We start from the raw sequence: 9,471 nt of genomic DNA on the forward strand, positions 1-9,471 counted from the left end.
CTACTATCATAGGCTACTCCTTCATCCTCCACATTTTCTCTCCTTAAAGGTCCTCTATATCCTTCTCTTACAACCGTCATCAAATTAGCCATTTGCTCACTCAAAGTGGCCATTTGATTCTCCAATCCCCCCATCCTTGCCTCATGCACATTCATACCTCTTCTAAACTGATTTTCTTCACCTCCACTCATGATTGATTCAACCTCAACAAGAATAGGCTAGAAAGAAAGAAAAGAAGTGTGTTTGGCTTAGAGTTAGGTTCGATTTTGGGGGGGATTGTGTTTGGGTTTTGTATGTGTGTTTAATGTGTTTAAGGGATGAATTAGAATGCTCTTAATCAACCTACATCTCTGATACCAAATGATACATATTGATTAAGCATTCAAGAGCATTCAAAGTATTAAGCAAGAACAAAGAAAGAGAACATAAGAACTTGTAACAAACCGGTTCAATTAGATTGAACAACCACCACTTTCACTACCCAAATACCACCAATCAAAGACCAAGTTATAACAATAAGCTTCTAACTTGAGTCTACTTTGTGATTCATTCACTAAATCAACGTTTAAGTGAAAGAACTAAGCAAAGATTTGATAATGGCCAAATGAGTAATTCCAAAAATCAGCTGATTTGGACCACAATAGCTACGCCAACTAAGCTAATATAATACAAGAAACAAATATTACAAACTGTCCAGCACACCTCCTCTAAACTAGCTTAGCTAACTATTGGAAGTTACAAAACAGAAAAACTACCAATGGAATATTAAAGTAAACATATTAAACTATAACTCCTCAAAAGCTTGAGCCATTTGCAGTAGAAATGATTGCTGCCCGAAAGCTTCAAAGAGAAGCTAGGAAAGACGCTGGAGCTGGGCAGGTTGCATACCTTGCCATGAAGTCTTCTTCTTTCATTGGATATGGCCTCTCTTGCCCATGTGAACTTCACATGGCTTAGTACTCTTCCCTAAGTCACCATTTCAGCTGGAGGTGGCACTAAAATGCAGCAAAAACAACTCCTAAAGCTTGCTTAAAGAATCGGATTACATGAAGCTAAACTAGCTTAGCTCTTAAGCATGATTAACTTAACTTAAGCATGTAATTAGGCTATTAATCACTTACTAAACTTGATTACCAATACATAATGATGATTAAGGTGTCATTAGTATTAGTTAATCTTGCTTAAGTAGAGATTAACATATGATTAACCTAATTAAGGTGCTTAAGTAAGGTTTAGGACAAACCGAGCTAGTTAGGCTTAGAAATTGAACTTCCTTCACCATGTTCTCCTTATGATCATGTAGAAGAAGACCTTGGTTGCTTAAGCTAGATGCTCCTGCATCATGATGCACTCATGGAGGAGTTTAGAGATGTGTTTCCAGAAGAACTTCCACAAGGGTTACCACCTTTGAGAGGGATTGAGCATGCTATAGACTTGGTTCCAGGAGCTCCTCTACCTAACAAACCAGCTTATAGATGTGATCCAAGTGCTTCAAGGGAATTACAAAGACAAATTGAAGAGTTGATGGAAAGAGGATATGTGAGAGAAAGTATGAGTCCATGTGCGGTTCCTGCTTTACTTGTGCCAAAGAAAGATGGAACATGGAGGATGTGTATTGGTAGTAGGGCTGTGAATAACATCACTGTGAAGTATAGGTTTCCCATGCCCAGATTGGAGGATATGCTTGATGAGCTTAATGGAGCTTTGGTTTTTTTTTCAAAGATCGATCTTAGGAGTGGATATCATCAGATGAGGATTAGAGAAGGGGATGAGTGGAAAACAGCATTCAAGACTAAGCAAGGTCTTTATGAGTGGATGGTGATGCCCTTTGGCTTATGCAATACCCCTAGTTCTTTCATGAGACTCATGAATGAGGTACTTCGTTCCTTTTTAAACAAGTTTATTGTTGTTTACTTAGATGATATCCTTGTTTATAGTAAAAATGTTGATGATCATTTAATGCACTTGAGAAGTTTGTTTGAGAAACTCAGGGAACAAAAATTGTATGGCAAGATGGAAAAGTGTGAGTTCCTTGTTTCAAGCATTGCATTTCTTGGTTACATAGTGTCGAAAGAAGGTGTACATGTGGATCCTTCAAAGGTCCAAGCAATTTCTTCATGGAAAGCTCCTACTAATGCTCATGAGTGTCGAAGCTTCCATGGTTTGGCTTCCTTCTATAGAAGGTTCATCCGAAACTTCTCAACTATCATGGCTCCTATCACTACTTTATTGAAGAAAGGAGAGTTTGAATGGTCTAGTCTGGCTCAAAAGGCCTTTGAAGAAGTGAAAGAGAAGCTATGTAGTGCTCCCATACTAGCTTTGCTAGATTTCAATAAGCTCTTTGAGGTGGAGTGTGATGCAAGTGGAGTAGGAATTGGTGCGGTTCTACTTCAAGAGAAGAAGCCTATTTCTTATTTCAGTGAGAAGCTTAATGGTGCTAAGCTAAACTACTCCAACTATGACCGAGAGTTTTATGCTATTGTTCGAGCTTTGGACCATTGGTCACACTACTTGAGGCCTAAACCTTTCATTCTACATTCAGATCATGAGGCACTCAAGCATATTCATGGACAACAAAAACTCAACCATAGGCACGCCAAGTGGGTTGAATTCCTACAATCTTTCACTTTTTCTTCCAAGTACAAAGAAGGAAAAAGTAATGTGGTAGCAGATGCACTTTCAAGGAGATCTTACTTGTTGGCCATGGTAGATGCAAGAGTATTGGGATTTGAACATCTTAAGGAGTACTACAAAAATGATGAAGAGTTTAGTTCCATGGTGGCTGCACCTAAGGGTATGTTTGTGCTTCAAGATGGTTTTCTCTTCAAGGGAAACAAACTTTGTGTACCAAAATGTGGAGTGAGAGAACTTTTGGTTCGAGAAGTTCATGGAGGAGGCGTGGCTGGTCACTTTGGCATACAAAAGACACTTGATACCTTGAGTGAGAGTTTCTATTGGCCTAGCATGATTAAGGATGTTTATATGGTGGTGAGTAAGTGTGCTACTTGCCAACGTGCCAAAAGCACATTTCATAAAGGACTTTACACTCCTTTACCTGTTCCGGATCTTCCATGGGATAGTGTGAGCATGGATTTCATTGTGGGATTGCCTAGGACTCAAAGAGGCAAGGATGCTATCATGGTGGTGGTGGATAGATTTTCAAAGATGGCTCACTTCATCCCCATGCATAAAACAGATGATGCTTCACATGTTGCTGATTTGTATTTTAAGGAGGTGATTAGGCTACATGGAATTCCTAGAAGTATTGTGTCAGATAGGGACTCAAAGTTCCTTAGCCACTTTTGGAGATGCTTATGGAAGATGGTGGGAACAAAGCTCCTCTTTAGCACTAGTGATCATCCTCAAACTGATGGGCAAACAGAGGTAACAAATCGCACTCTTGGCTCCTTGTTGCGTGGCTTGGTGAGTAAAACTCAGAAAGATTGGGATGTGAAGTTAGCTCATGCAGAGTTTGCTTATAATCGTTCTCACTCATCAACTACCTTACGTTCTCCATTTGAGGTAGTTTATGGTGTTAATCCCTTTCTCCCCATTGATCTTGTTTCTCTTCCTAAAAATGAGATTCATGCTGATTCAAAGAAAAGGTTGGAAGCTTTTAACAAGACTTGTTCTCAAGTAAAAGCTCAAATTGAGAAGATGAACACACAATACAAGGCGCGAGCTAACAAAAATAGGTGCCACCCTAGATTCAAAGAAGGTGACTTGGTGTGGATTCACTTAAGGAAAGAAAGGTTTCCAAGCAAGAGGAAGAACAAGTTAATGCCTAGGGCTGACGGTCCATTTGAAGTCATTGGAGTCATTGGTGATGGAGCTTACAAAATAGACTTACCTAGTGACTATGGAGGGGTAAGTGCTACTTTCAATGTTGGTGATCTATCTCCATATCATGATGATGAGAATTTGAGGGCAAATTCTTTTGAAGAAGGGGAGAATGATGCGGATCCAAAGGCATCAAGTCAAGTAGAGCCAATTTCACTTCTTATGGAACACATGGGATTCAATTTGAAGTACAACAATGCATTTGTATCATGTGTTACTTGGCTCGAAGAAGAAGATTAGTTAGCATTTTAACTTAGTGTCATTATTAGTTAAAATGTTAGTTAAAGTGTGAGTTGTGAAATCTTCAATAAGTCCGAAAATACTAGTACAATTTCGGATTCCTTAGTCTAAATATCATGGTTGTATTTTAGGAAAGAGGTGCCTTAGCATAGAAGAATGTTAGGCGTGTGAAATAGGCGTGTGATCCATGTAATTAAGGGAGATTTGCTATCTTTCCTTAAAGCTTTTGTTTCCTTAAGTTCTAGCTAGATTCTAGGCTAGAATCAAGCGAGAAATCTTTCCTAAAATACTCTATGTTGGCCGAATGGCTAGGTTGATTGGAGGGCAAGTTGATTCTTGTCATTATAAATAAATGCTACCTTACAAGAGCATGAATGATTTAGACAAAAACCTTTGTTATTGATTTTAATTGTGCCTTTACAATCATTTTCGTCCACAAATTAATTCTCAGGAGTGTTAATTAACTAGTGTTTAATCTACTTAATTCCAGGAGTGGTTTGAGTGAGATTAAGAGTTAACTAAAATATTCAGGAATGTTTATTTTAGTTTTCATATCCAAAATTCATTGTGTTGTTCGAACCTTTTGAGTGTTCAACTATCCTAGTTGTGCATTCATATCAGGATCTTTTATTAAACTCTATTAGGATCCACACAACCCTCAATTTGTAAATTCAATGCAATGCACTCGAATTGTTAAATTAAAACACACACACACCTAATTTGAGGAAATTAGACTCACAAACATAATAGGACCCCTATATCATTCAACAACAAAAAAAAGAATTATAAAGCAAATGATGTGTTCGTGGATAGTAAAATCAATAACAAGTCTCAAAACACCCAAATTCCCTTGTACTTGTTGAAAGAATCGATCTTTATATGAAATAGGGCATAAAGATTGAATCTTTATATTGAATAGGCTTTGTTGTTAGTTCGAGAACTAGAGGATTTTTATTAACCTCTATTAGGATCCACACAACCCTCAATTTGTATTTTCAATGCAATGCACTCGAATTGTTAAATTAAAACTCACACACACCTAATTTGAGGAAATTAGACTCACAAACATAATAGGACCCCTATATCATTCAACAGCTAAAAAAAGAATTATAAAGCAAATGATGTGTTGTGGATAGTAAAATCAATAACAAGTCTCAAAACACCCGAATCTCCCTTGTACTTGTTGAAAGATTCGATCTTTATATGAAATAGGGCATAAAGATTGAATCTTTATATTGAATAGGCTTTGTTATTAGCTCGAGAACTAGAGGATCTTTTATTAACCTCTATTAGGATCCACATAACCCTCAATTTGTAAATTCAACGCAATGCACTCGAATTGTTAAATTAAAACACACATACACCTGATTTAAGGGAATTAGACTCACAAACACTATAAGACCCCTATTATCATTCAACAACTAAAAAAAGAATTAAAAAGCAAATGATGTGTTTGTGGATAGTAAAATCAATAACAAGTCTCAAAACACCAAATCCCCTTGTACTTGTTGAAAGATTCGATCTTTATAGGAAATAGGGCGTAAAGATTGAATCTTTATATTGAATTGTTGAAAGATTCGATCTTTATATGAAATAGGGCATAAAGATTGAATCTTTATATTGAATAAGCTTTGTTGTTAGCTCGAGAACTAGAGGATCTTTTATTAACCTCTATTACGATCCACAGAACCCTCAATTTGTAAATTCAATGCAATGCACTCATTGTTAAATTAAAACACACACACACACCTAATTTGAGGAAATTAGACTCACAAACATAATAGGACCTCTATATCATTCAACAACTAATAAAAGAATTAGAAAGCAAATGATGTGTTCGTGGATAGTAAAATCAATAACAAGTCTCAAAACACCCAAATTCCCTTGTACTTGTTGAAAGATTCGATCGTTATGAAATTGGGCATAAAGATTGAATTATTATATTGGATTGTTGAAAGATTCGATCTTTATATGAAATGAGCATAAAGATTGAATCTTTATATTGAATAGGCTTTGTTGTTAGCTCGAGAACTAGTAGATCTTTTATTAACCTCTATTAGGATCCACACAACCCTCAATTTGTAAATTCAATGCAATGCACTCGAATTGTTAAATCAAACCATACACACACCTAATTTGAGGAAATTAGACTCAAACATAATAGGACCCCTATATCATTCAACAACTAAAAAAAGAATTGTAAAGCAAATGATGTGTTCGTGGATAGTAAAATCAATAACAAGTCTCAAAACACTCAAATTCCCTTGTACTTGTTGAAAGATTCCATCTTTATATGAATTAGGGCATAATGATTTAATTTTTATATTGAATTGTTGAAAGATTCGATCTTTATATGAAATAAGGCATATAGATTGAATATTTATATTGAGTAGGATTTGTTGTTAGCTAGAGAACTAGAGGATCTTTTATTAACCTCTATTAGGATCCACACAACCCTCAATTTGTAAATTCAATGCAATTCACTCGAATTATTGAATTAAAACACACACACACCTGATTTGAGGGAATTAAACTAACAAACATAATAGGACCCCTATATCATTCAACAACTAAAAAAAGAATTATAAAGCAAATGATGTGTTTGTGGATAGTAAAATCAATAACAAGTCTCAAAACACCCGAATCTCCCTTGTACTTGTTGAAAGATACGATCTTTATATGAAATAGGGCATAAAGATTGAATCTTTATATTGAATAGGCTTTGTTGTTAGCTCGAGAACTACAGGATCTTTTATTAACCTCTATTAGGATCCACACAACCCTCAATTTGTAAATTCAATGCAATGCACACGAATTGTTAAATTAAAACACACATACACCTGATTTAAGGGAATTAGACTCACAAACACTATAAGACCCCTATATCATTCAACAACTAAAAAAAGAATTATAAAGAAAATGATGTGTTTGTGGATAGTAAAATCAATAACAAGTCTCAAAACACCGAATCCCCTTGTACTTGTTGAAAGATTCGATCTTTATAGGAAATAGGGCGTAAAGATTGAATCTTTATATTGAATTGTTGAAAGATTCGATCTTTATATGAAATAGGGCATAAAGATTGAATCTTTATATTGAATAAGCTTTGTTGTTAGCTCGAGAACTAGAGGATCTTTTATCAACCTCTATTACGATCCACACAACCCTCAATTTGTAAATTCAATGCAATGCACTCATTGTTAAATTAAAACACACACACACACACCTAATTTGATGAAATTAGACTAACAAACATAATAGGACACCTATATCATTCAACAACTGAAAAAAGAATTATAAAGCAAATTATGTGTTCGTGGATAGTAAAATCAATAACAAGTCTCAAAACACCCAAATTCCCTTGTACTTGTTGAAAGAATCGATCATTATATGAAATAGGGCATAAAGATTGTATCTTTATATTGAATTGTTGAAAGATTCGATCTTTATATGAAATAGGGCATAGAGGTTGAATCTTTATATTGAATAGGCTTTGTTGTTAGCTCGAGAACTAGAGGATCTTTTATTAACCTCTATTAGGATCCACACAACCCTCAATTTGTAAATTCAATGCAATGCACTCAAAATGTTAAATTAAAAACACACACACCTAATTTGAGGAAATTAGACTCACAAACATAATAGGACCCCTATATCATTCAACAACTAAAAAAAGAATTATAAAGCAAATGATGTGTTCGTGGATAGTAAAATTAATAACAAGTCTCAAAACACCCGAATCCCCTTGTACTTGTTGAAAGATTCGATCTTTATATGAAATAGGGCGTAAAGATTGAATCTTTATATTGAATTGTTGAAAGATAAGATCTTTATATGAAATAGGGCATAAAGATTGAATATTTATATAGAATCGGCTTTGTTGTTAGGTCGAGAACTAGAGGATCTTTTATTAACCTCTATTAGGATCCACACAACCATCAATTTGTAAATTCAATGCAATGCACTCGAATTATTGAATTAAAACACACACACCTGATTTGAGGGAATTAGACTAACAAACATAATAGGACCCCTATATCATTCAACAACTAAAAAAAGAATTATAAAGCAAATGATGTGTTTGTGGATAGTAAAATCAATAACAAGTCTATAAACACCCAAATTTCCCTTGCACTTGTTGAAAGATTCGATCTTTATATAAAATAGGGCATAAAGATTGAATCTTTATAGTGAATAGCCTTTGTTGTTAGCTCGAGAACTAGAGGATCATTTATTAACCTCTATTAGGATCCACACAACACTAAATTTGTAAATTCAATGCAATGCACTCGAAATGTTTAATTAAAACACACACACACCTAATTTGAGGAAATTAGACTCACAAACATAATAGGACCCCTATATCATTCAACAACTAAAAAAAAAATTATAAAGCAAATGATGTTTTCGTGGATAGTAAAATCAATAACAAGTCTCAAAACACTCAAATTCCCTTGTAATTGTTGAAAGATTCGATCTTTATATGAATTAGGGCATAATGATTGAATTTTTACATTGAATTGTTGAAAGATTCGATCTTTATATGAAATAAGGCATAAAGATTGAATATTTATATTGAATAGGCTTTGTTGTTAGCTAGAGAACTAGAGGATCTTTTATTAACCTCTATTAGGATCCACACAACCCTCAATTTGTAAATTCAATGCAATTAACTCGAATTATTGAATTAAAAACACACACCTGATTTGAGGGAATTAAACTAACAAACATAATAGGACCCCTATATCATTCAACAACTAAAAAAGAATTATAAAGCAAATGATGTGTTTGTGGATAGTAAAATCAATAACAAGTCTCAAAACATCCGAATCTCCCTTGTACTTGTTGAAAGATTCGATCTTTATATGAAATAGGGCATAAAGATTGAATCTTTATATTGAATAGGCTTTGTTGTTAGCTCGAGAACTATAGGATCTTTTATTAACCTCTATTAGGATCCACACAACCCTCCATTTGTAAATTCAATGCAATGCACTCGAATTGTTAAATTAAAACACACATACACCTGATTTAAGGGAATTAAACTCACAAACACTATAAGACCCCTATATCATTCAACAACTAAAAAAAAGAATTATAAAGCAAATTATGTGTTCGTGGATAGTAAAATCAATAACAAGTCTCAAAATACCCAAATTCCCTTGTACTTGTTGAAAGAATCGATCTTTATATGAAATAGGGCATAAAGATTGAATCTTTATATTGAATTGTTGAAAGATTCGATCTTTATATGAAATAGGGCATAAAGATGGAATCTTTATATTGAATAGGCTTTGTTGTTAGCTAGAGAACTAGAGGATCTTTTATTAACCTCTATTAGGATCCACACAACCCTCAATTTGTAAATTCAATGCAATGCACTCGAATTGT

This window comes from Beta vulgaris, chromosome 4, assembly GCF_026745355.1.
Source record: "Beta vulgaris subsp. vulgaris cultivar EL10 chromosome 4, EL10.2, whole genome shotgun sequence".
Taxonomy (NCBI): domain Eukaryota; kingdom Viridiplantae; phylum Streptophyta; class Magnoliopsida; order Caryophyllales; family Amaranthaceae; genus Beta; species Beta vulgaris.